The sequence below is a fragment of the Pinus tabuliformis genome, chromosome 6, assembly GCF_031772625.1.
Source record: "Pinus tabuliformis cultivar Carrire ecotype Pingquan chromosome 6, CPIR1, whole genome shotgun sequence".
Classification (NCBI taxonomy): Eukaryota; Viridiplantae; Streptophyta; class Pinopsida; order Pinales; family Pinaceae; genus Pinus; species Pinus tabuliformis.
Genome location: NC_142292.1, coordinates 1,664,368,917 through 1,664,378,230, shown reverse-complemented (window position 1 = coordinate 1,664,378,230; position 9,314 = coordinate 1,664,368,917). Strand labels below are relative to the sequence as shown.

The 9,314-nt window shown below is 31.2% G+C and overlaps 1 long non-coding RNA gene across 2 annotated transcripts; it reads right to left on the bottom strand.

The window, feature by feature from the left end:
• Positions 1-2,653: 2,653 nt before the first annotated feature.
• On the bottom strand, positions 2,654-6,603 carry LOC149265343 (uncharacterized). 2 transcript variants are annotated; one of them, XR_016251097.1, is made up of 3 exons: positions 6,461-6,603; positions 6,077-6,227; positions 2,654-3,089 (listed from the first exon to the last, which is right to left on the bottom strand). It is a non-coding gene; the product is annotated as an uncharacterized LOC149265343 (long non-coding RNA). The 2 variants fall into 2 exon arrangements; XR_016251094.1 differs by having other exon boundaries at positions 6,116-6,227.
• Between the last annotated feature and the right edge of the window lie 2,711 nt (positions 6,604-9,314).

Sequence of the window (9,314 nt, the reverse complement as noted above, 5' to 3'; positions counted from 1 at the left end):
TTTATTAATATATTATTACATAAATATAAATAAATATCAAAGGAATTCACAAATGTTAAAAAAAATACACCTCAAAATATAATTATTTTAAAATAAATAAATTATTAATATATTAAGTAAGTTTTAAGGTTTTAAAAAACACACTCATCATATTAAAAATTAAATTTTTTTAATGAATTTAATTTTAAGTAAAAAATATAATTATATATATATATATATATATATATATATATATATATATAATTAATGCGAAAAGAGATTAATTTGGATTAAAAACGTACAAGATGACAAGTTATTTTTAATTCTACAAATTGAATAGAAATGACTTTTAACAAACTCGAAATATTAACCTTCCTAATAAATTAAAATATATGTATAACATGATTTTAGAGTGTTACAGTACACTCTTGCTCCAAGACCAATTCAAAAAGGCAAAGTGCAATATCAAAAACAAAGTATCAAATAAAAAATACACTGACTTAAATTCATATTTCGCCTCATTATTTACCAATTTTAATATCTTTAACCAATTATATTTATATATATAGTACATGTAATGTTAATAGTATTTTTAAAAAATAAATATCACTAAAATAAACATTTATGGTTATCTTAATTAAATACCAAAGTATATCATTAATTTGCCGACAGACTTATATATGTGAACTTTTGGTAGAAGAGGGTGGGTTAATTTTTGTTTCTTTATCGATAATGAAGAGTGAATATGCCAAACATATTTTTCCTCTGAGTGTTTAATCTGCAACATCCAAAAGAGAAGAGTGGTTTAATCTACGACTTCCAAAAGGGAAAAGCAAAGCAGGAACGTTGCAAAAGTTAGTTAACATGATATAAAAGCTTTGAGTGTTTAATCTGCAACATCCAAAAGAGAAGAGTGGTTTAATCTACGACTTCCAAAAGGGAAAAGCAAAGGAGGAACGTTGCAAAAGTTAGTTAACATGATATAAAAGTTGTATTTAATGTGCGACTTCCGAAAGGGAACAAAAGGAGGAACGCTGTAAAAGTTAGTTGATGAATATTTCATAAAAGTTAATTTTATTTTTATAATTTATAATTGTTGACATGTTGTAAAAGTTAGTTGATGAATATTTCGTAAAAGTTAATTTCAATGTTATAATTTATAATTGTTGACACGTTGTAAAAGTTATATTTCATAAAAGTCAATGTCACTATTATAATTTATAATTGTTGACATGTTGTAAAAGTTAGTTGATGAATACTTTGTAAAAATTAATTTCACTTTTATAATTTATAACGAGGAGAATTTATTTTGAAACAAAACTTATTGTGTTTTTTTATAAATAAAAAAAATGAAAAAGTTATTTTGAAACAAATCTTACTATATTTGGCTTCAATGAATTCCATGACCAAAGTCAAACAAACAACCCTTTTCATTATTTCAAGCCACAATTTTACTGGACCACTGGAATAAACAAACAAACAAAGCATTCCAGCTAGACCTAGCCTTTAAAAAATTAATTTACCATGTTAGAAATGAAACATGAACAAAGTGAGAAAACAAAATAAATTAAGCATATTATAATAGTCTATAGCTTTCATTAGGATTACATTTGTCTATAAATTCCATTACAATTCACTAGCCTATAAATTCCATTACAATTCACCAAGGTGAGAATTGAAAATTGAATGTTAATTTATAATAAATAAAAAATATGATTATAAATTTAAAAATCTTTTCATTTTTAGATATTTTAATTTGTTTAATTCTATGGAAAAACTAATTATAAAATCACCATAATAATTATACTAAGTAAAAATTATTAAAAGTTAAAAAATTCTTGAAGGTTAATGAAATGAAAGGTTATTGCTACAATAGGTAATTTGAAAAAACATTTTGTGTCACTAGTCCGTGTATCATATCAGTGTTTAGTGATTATTGTTTCTAGTATCAGTGTTTAGTGATTATTGCTTCTAGAAGTGGATGCTAAAATGAGTGGGGTGGGGGTGGATTGCAAAATGGTTGCCATCATAGTGGGGATGCTAAGACCACTTACATGCTTGTGGAATTTCATATTTTATGGAGGCTTGACTTGTTGTGTTGTTGTTTCTTGGACTTTGTTGCTGCAATAGAATAGAATTGCATGGATGGGGTGTGCTTCTTAAGCTTGGCGTTTCATAGGAATACTAGAGAAATTTTGTGGGTGGGGTGTGCTTCGTAAGCTTGGCATTACATAGGAATACTAGAGTGGAAATAGAATAAAATTGCATAGGAGAGCTGTGCTTAGTAAGCTTGGCATTCCATAGGAATACTAGAGTACTAAGTTTTAATTAAATATGTAATTCCTATGTAAAGTAGCTTGTGAGCTATAGAAGCTTAAATCCAAAAATAGTTGAATACTTGAAATGTACTAATTATAACAAGTGTTGTAAATAGTAACAGTAAACTAAATCCAAATGATAGTATTAACTATGAGATGATATCACCCTAAGTAAACAAGAACAATACTAATTATAACGAGTATTGTAAATAAGAGCAGTAAACTAAATCCAAATCCAAATGATAGTATATTAACTATGAGATGATAATCAATACATAAACAAATTTATTACAATCCAAGTTGTGCCCGTAAAACATTTCATTTACAGAAACTTACAATATTTTTCTAAACTCTGAATACAGGTATTTCCATATATATTAGTTCCTATGAAAATACAAAACTAAATTTTAATATCAACGAAAATCTTGGAGACACGCAGGACTGTAGTAGATTGAAAACCATATAAAGGTTTGTGGCGTAGCAACACCGAAACTTAAATTACAAACAAAACCAGCAAGTTGGACCCTAGAGGGAGGAAGTACATCCCTTTATGGACAAGGTGTACAAGAAAAATAACATTCTCCACCATGAGAATTTAAGCTTAAAATTTAATACACGTTCGAAGCTAAAATGAGTGTGGGTAGGCATCAATTACTCAATTATTACCCGGAAAGCGCGGAACTAAAGACTTGGGACAACTGAAAGTAACCCGACAAAGGGTTTTCGCTCAGGAACTTCCACAATGGAAGAAATGTTACCCATTTATTTTCCCCAGTTCAGTGACCGTCGTCCCTGCCATCAATTACGGACAGAAGGGCAGTGTAAAATGTTAATAATAAATTTAATGCGAAAGGGAAAAGAATTAAATAAAATAATTATAATCACCGTTTACTATATTAAAATATAAAATTAAAATGTTAATAAATTTAATGCCAAAGGTAAAAGAATTAAATAAAATAATTATAATCACCATTTACTATATAAAAATAATTAAAAAGATTCGTAAGGTCATATTAATTTTTTCCATATACAAAAAGATATTTTTATAACCATGTTTATATATTTAAGTAAATAAAAATAGTCACAAAAGTTTAAATATTTTAGTAAATAAAAATTATTTTTTGAAACATAATACATTATTGGCTCTTTCTTATAGATTATCTGGATCTTTTGAAAGCATGGACACAAATATTTGTCTGAAAATATTTTTCAGACAAAATTTCTAAAAAAGGTAACACAGTCAAATATTTCCCAAAAAATTAAAAAGAAACACTTTTTTTTGCGGGAAAAAAAAACCACCAGTTTGCAGAGTAAACAACAGATCCTCGGGCGCTTAAAAATAGAAATTTACATCGTTCGAGCATAAGAATTGAATCATTTACTGGAAAAAAAAAAAAAAACTTTTGCTAAAAATATCCACGGAGAAAAATTTTAATTTCCTCTGAAAGGAGATTGTTTGCCTACCAAATTGTCATATTTTAATTTGAAGAAAAAGAATTGTTTGCTTGAAAATCTATATTTTATGAAAATAACATTATTTTCTTCAAAGAAGTATGTCTATTCCCGCAAAGAATGCACAAAGTTTTTTTTGTAAGAAAATAAAACATGAAAATGTGAATATAGTGAAAGAATAAAAAACAAATGTTGACGGCAAAGGAAAAACATCTTTTGGAGTAGATAGTTCAGTCGTTTTCTTCTTTCACAAATTATAACAGTGAAATGAAATGCTTTTATGTTGTTTGCTACTTAACCTACAGGTGCAAAAATGGAAAAATAATCGAAGGGAATAACCCTTGGCGGCGGAAGCTGTGAGATTGGTCACGACATCTAGCAACCCTTATCAATGTAGGACGATAGTGTTTTACTCGTGTAAATGTTCTTGACGAAGAAAGCTTAAGAAGTAGATATATATTTATGTTGTAGAAACATCTGCTAACCAGACCACTAAAATTTCATGAAACAAAAACAGACGGTGTTGCAGGGAAAAACTGTAGTCACCAGAAGGCTTATCAAGCCAGACCATCACAAATGACTGATGACTCATGTACTGTAGAAAACAAAAATTTCCACGTTGGGGTGCAAGCCATAGTAGGAAAATGTGTTACAACATATGGAGATTTAATAATTATTACCTAAAAAATTGACAACTATTGATATTCTCACTGCCCAAGAGTGGAAACCGTGCAAGATAAAATGAGAGGTTGCCAAACGGAAGTCAGCAAGATGCAATTAAATCGAAATTGCATTTACTGTGACCAGTTACAAAAAAAATTTGAGGGTTGAGTTTAGAAACAACATTGATAGAAGCATAATAATACAATACAATCTTTACTCGGCCTTCTGCTTATGATCTTGGAAAGAATTTACTTGACATGCCGCAAGGGATAAGACACCAGGAAGGATTCAGTGAAACCCTTTTCCCTCTCGAAAAATACCAGAAAAAAAATAATGGAGAGGCGGCTCCAAAGCGATTAACCAGGAAGGAACATGATTTATTCACTAGCAGAAAGTCTTATCCTTCAATGTTGGTGTAATCAATCACATACTAAAAAAACGGAACAGAACAACTAAACCCCTTGCATACATAATAACAGGTGAGATTAAGTCGATTGCAGATTTCCGGAATATTCGCTTAAGTCAATTGCAGATTTCCGGAATATTCTGGAATCCTTTCCGGAATATTCTGGAATCCTGACATGGTTGCACCATGTCTGTCGGATTCCCGAATATTCCGGAAATCGATGGCCGATAATAACTTGAAATAAATTAATCATCACAGTAATTATGTGAAGGAAAAACTATACTGGGGCCATATGGCCATTACCCAAAACAATATAGAATCAACAAGAACAGTTAGGGTCGGAAACCCTTGTGAATCTATAGGTACTTCTAACATACAGGTTGTCGAACTCCAGAGCCAGTGGAACTCCGTATTCATACTTGATCTGTGAATTAACGGATTCTAGGTTGGACCGAGGAAAGGTCCTGATGTCTGGCTGACTTGCTTAACAGAAGACACAGTTTGAATAATTTTGCGTTACACTATGCGCACTCTCAGAAACTAGGATTCGAATCTATTAACTGTTCAAACGAACACAACTGATAGAAGCATAACAAAACCTACATTTAATATTCAATCTTTTACCTGTAGAAATTAATTTGACAATCACGAGGGTTGGGAGAACTGGAAGGAAAGAGAAACCCTCAGATTTCCCTCTCGAAACACCCAAAGGGTATCAAAGAGGTGGTTCCAGAGGGGTCGAACTCTCAAGAAACAAGTTAATTTAACAGTGACTGGTCTTGACAGGTCTAGACTGGATAATCGAATGCAATTTAAACAAATGGGAAAGGAGAAAAACTAAACCCTAACCCTGCATAAGTGACCATTTTATACCAATTAAATCATCAAATAAATACAAGTAAAAAACCGTAATAGGCTTGCATGGCTGATAACCAAATCATTCAGTTCCAAACTCATCCGCTATAAACTTACCATAATTCTGAATATCAAAACTGAAGAAATCATTTGTTCACAAGAATTATAAACTTTCAATTTACCAAGAGCCCATTAGGGTTGAACCTTCATAGTTAATGAAAAGCAAACAAGAAACTGGGGAACAGCTTAATGGAAGTACAAAAACTAAAGTTGGGAAGTTTTCACCTTCCTTGAAAGAAAACAGATATTGTTCACACCTAACAGAAATACCTTAAGCTACAACACCATAATCTAAGTATTCGGAATAGCAACAAGAACCATTGATTGTTCAGTACGACAATACCTTTGGCATTAAGCTACGCCACAACAGCCAGAAGTGCACCTGTGATGTCATCCCTGAAGCTGTGACGATGGAACAAGTGGTTGGTGTCCACTGAACTCCATGTCGAGTCATAGGGTAACCTTCCAAGGCGGCCAGAAAACACAAACTTAATCTGTTCGGAAAATAGAATCAACAAAAAAATAAAATAAGCAGAATTTGCACAAGAAATTACCCACCACGGTGTGTCCCTATTACACTAAGCCTGTAAACAAGATAAATAATTTGGTCGATGGACCAACACATATAAATAACCACGACAAATATTAATTTCAGATACACGGCCATAAGAACTGAAAACCAGAAAAGTATAGGAAGTAAAAGAAATTGATTATGCCACCGACATACCCGTGGACAGGTTGCCCAAGCTGTAGCTGCCTCTGAAAGAAGAGAAATCGAAATGGGTGCTCCAAAGCTAGTATTATCAGTCATATCGAATGCTGGAAGAGTGAAGGAGTCGTCATCGCAGAATAACTTGTAGAGTGAAACGCTCTCTGTATGAACAACGCAAATGGAAGATTGAGGGTGGCGTTAGGTCGGGTAGTTAACGAAAGGAACCCTAGACCGATGCTGACCGTGTGATCAAAGAACAACTATATCAACGCTCGTGATGTTTCCTGTTGGCGCTAAAGAAAGTTCTGGAGTCTGGGGCTTGATGACCACTCGTTAGTGGAAACAAGTCATGGTTATGTAACATTTAAATATCAAGTACCACGAGGTTGGTAATTCCTGTTTTAATTAATACGTATAGTAAAGCTCTGTGCTATGTCATAAAGGTTTAGGTTGCCTTTAATAAATTTTGTGAATTAATATTTGAGTTGGAAGGTATATTTTATGTGAGGTTATTATTATTATTATTTTATGATGTTATAATATATGACAGGTAGATGTCATTATAAATTTTCAATTCAAACTTTATGTATATGTTTATAAATTTTCAATTCAAACCTTATTTATATGTATGGGAAAACGATAATAAAGACAAATTGCTTTAGCCAAAAGTTTTTCCATGTGGAAATTGGATGGATGGGATAGGACATCTTACATGGATCAACGTCACTTCAACAAAAAATTTAACGCAAGTGATATGCAATATTATGGAATAAATGCAATGTATAGGTCGCTAACTATTCATTAACATACACCGCCAAAGGGCTATGTCGTTGATCCGTTCTTCTTGACTTAAGGATATTTAATGAAAAACCATGTTCATACCTTCGTCTACTAATTTTGTTGTAAAGTTAAAATTTCTTTTGTAAAGTTAAAATTTCTAGTTGATAGAGGAGAATAATCATGTGTAACTAGAGTGGATTAATCACTCTACACCAAATCAAAAGCTAACTTTTTAGCAATATAGAATCACTCCATATATTGAAATTGATTTATATAATTGTTTTTGTTAAGAGGAGCCTATCATAATAATTGAATTAATAAGGAGCGTAATTATATCATATATTTGTAAGGTGAAAAATGATATCATAATTAGTTAATAATGAATAATAAAGACAGTTATTATTGGCTTTTGTTTGTTAATGTGAATTAACTTTTTTTATTATTAAAAAATAAAACATATAAAATATTTGGTTAGTAATTTATGAGGAGATATATGTATATAGCTATCTTAATTTTGTATCTATTCAACATTAGTTTGAATTTATTTAACAAATAGATTTATGAAGTGTTTAGGAGATGAAATTTTTCAAATTTTGAAAACTTTTAACTTGCCCATCTTTGAGGAAATCTTTGCAAAATTGGTTCTTGTAAGGTGGTTATAAATTTGAAAAATTATGGATTTTTAGGTTGCACTATTTAATCTGTTTACTCTAATATTGAAGTATCTAGGAACCAAGTAATGATGAAAATAGATTTAACAATTTTTCTTTTTTTCTTTGCAGTACACAAGGGAAGCTTTCCTTTGTTCCCAGCAAAGGTTGTTGCTTTTGGTATGGATACTCCTATTTGGAAATTTCTCTCCTTTGAGATTATTGAGCTTCTATTTCATTGACTTCCTTTGTCGGTCTTGATGAAATTTAAGTTGGTTTGTAGACAATGGTGTCTTGTTTTGGAAAACCCACATTTTCTTGCGGCTTATTATCGATGCCTTGAGAAAGAGTTAAGATTTCTTTCTTTCTCCACTCGTTTTCCCAATGATTGCTTCCTAACATCATACCTTAACAATATTGGTTGCTTATCTACTATGGCATTTCCTTTTCTTCATTCTGCATACAGAATTGAATGTACACTGGGATCAATGATTTTATTCAGCACGCCTAGAAGTTATTCACGTACAAAAAAGATATTTCATTATCAACCCTTTTACGAAGATGTTTAGAAATGTTGGATTTATTAATGTTGGGAAGCGAGTATTATTCTCTTTATTTCAAAAATGCAGTCCAGGAAATTATGAATCGGTGTTTTTGAAACATGTTTGTAAAAACATGGACTCGCATTTTCTCATTTGCAGCAGTGTTGACAACGTTTGGAAGAGGACATAGCTTCCATATGGTGGTGTAACTCCACCTAAGGAGGCTATCTTATTTAAGGAAAATTTGTATTGGGTATATATAGACGAAGATTATGAAGATTACCCTACTTATGTTACACTATCAACTGGTTGGAATTGAACAAAAATAATTAGGGTTATTCGTTTGTTCCTATTATTGACATACAATGTATGTCATTAGGGTTATACAAGAATCAACTTGTTTGTGTTGTTAATAATGGTCGCACATCTGTTTGGTCACTTGAAGAGATAGATAATTTTCAATTTGGTATACTGTCAAAAGAGAAAAGCTTGGAATATTTTGAAGATGATTGGGGACACATATGGTCATTGCTTGAATCTATCTCATTGGATATAAATAATAAATGTGCGGGTTACCTACCTTTGTGCACAGTTGGAGAAAAAATCGTTATGCTCAGTTGGTCTGGAGTGTAGTTAAAGTTGTATGATTTACTGAGTGGACTATGCAAAACAACAATTGTTGATGGATTGTTCATGCTTGAAGCGTCATGCTTCTATCTACAAACAATTGAAGAATTCGATGATGTTATTGAAAATGGAAATCTTAATTCATTGATTCCTAATGCAAATTCTATTGTTGAGATAATTCCACTACCTGTGGATGTATTCAATTAGTGCTTGAGGCATGAACATGTTTTTTTGTATATTATTGAAGACCATATGTATGTTTAATGTTTT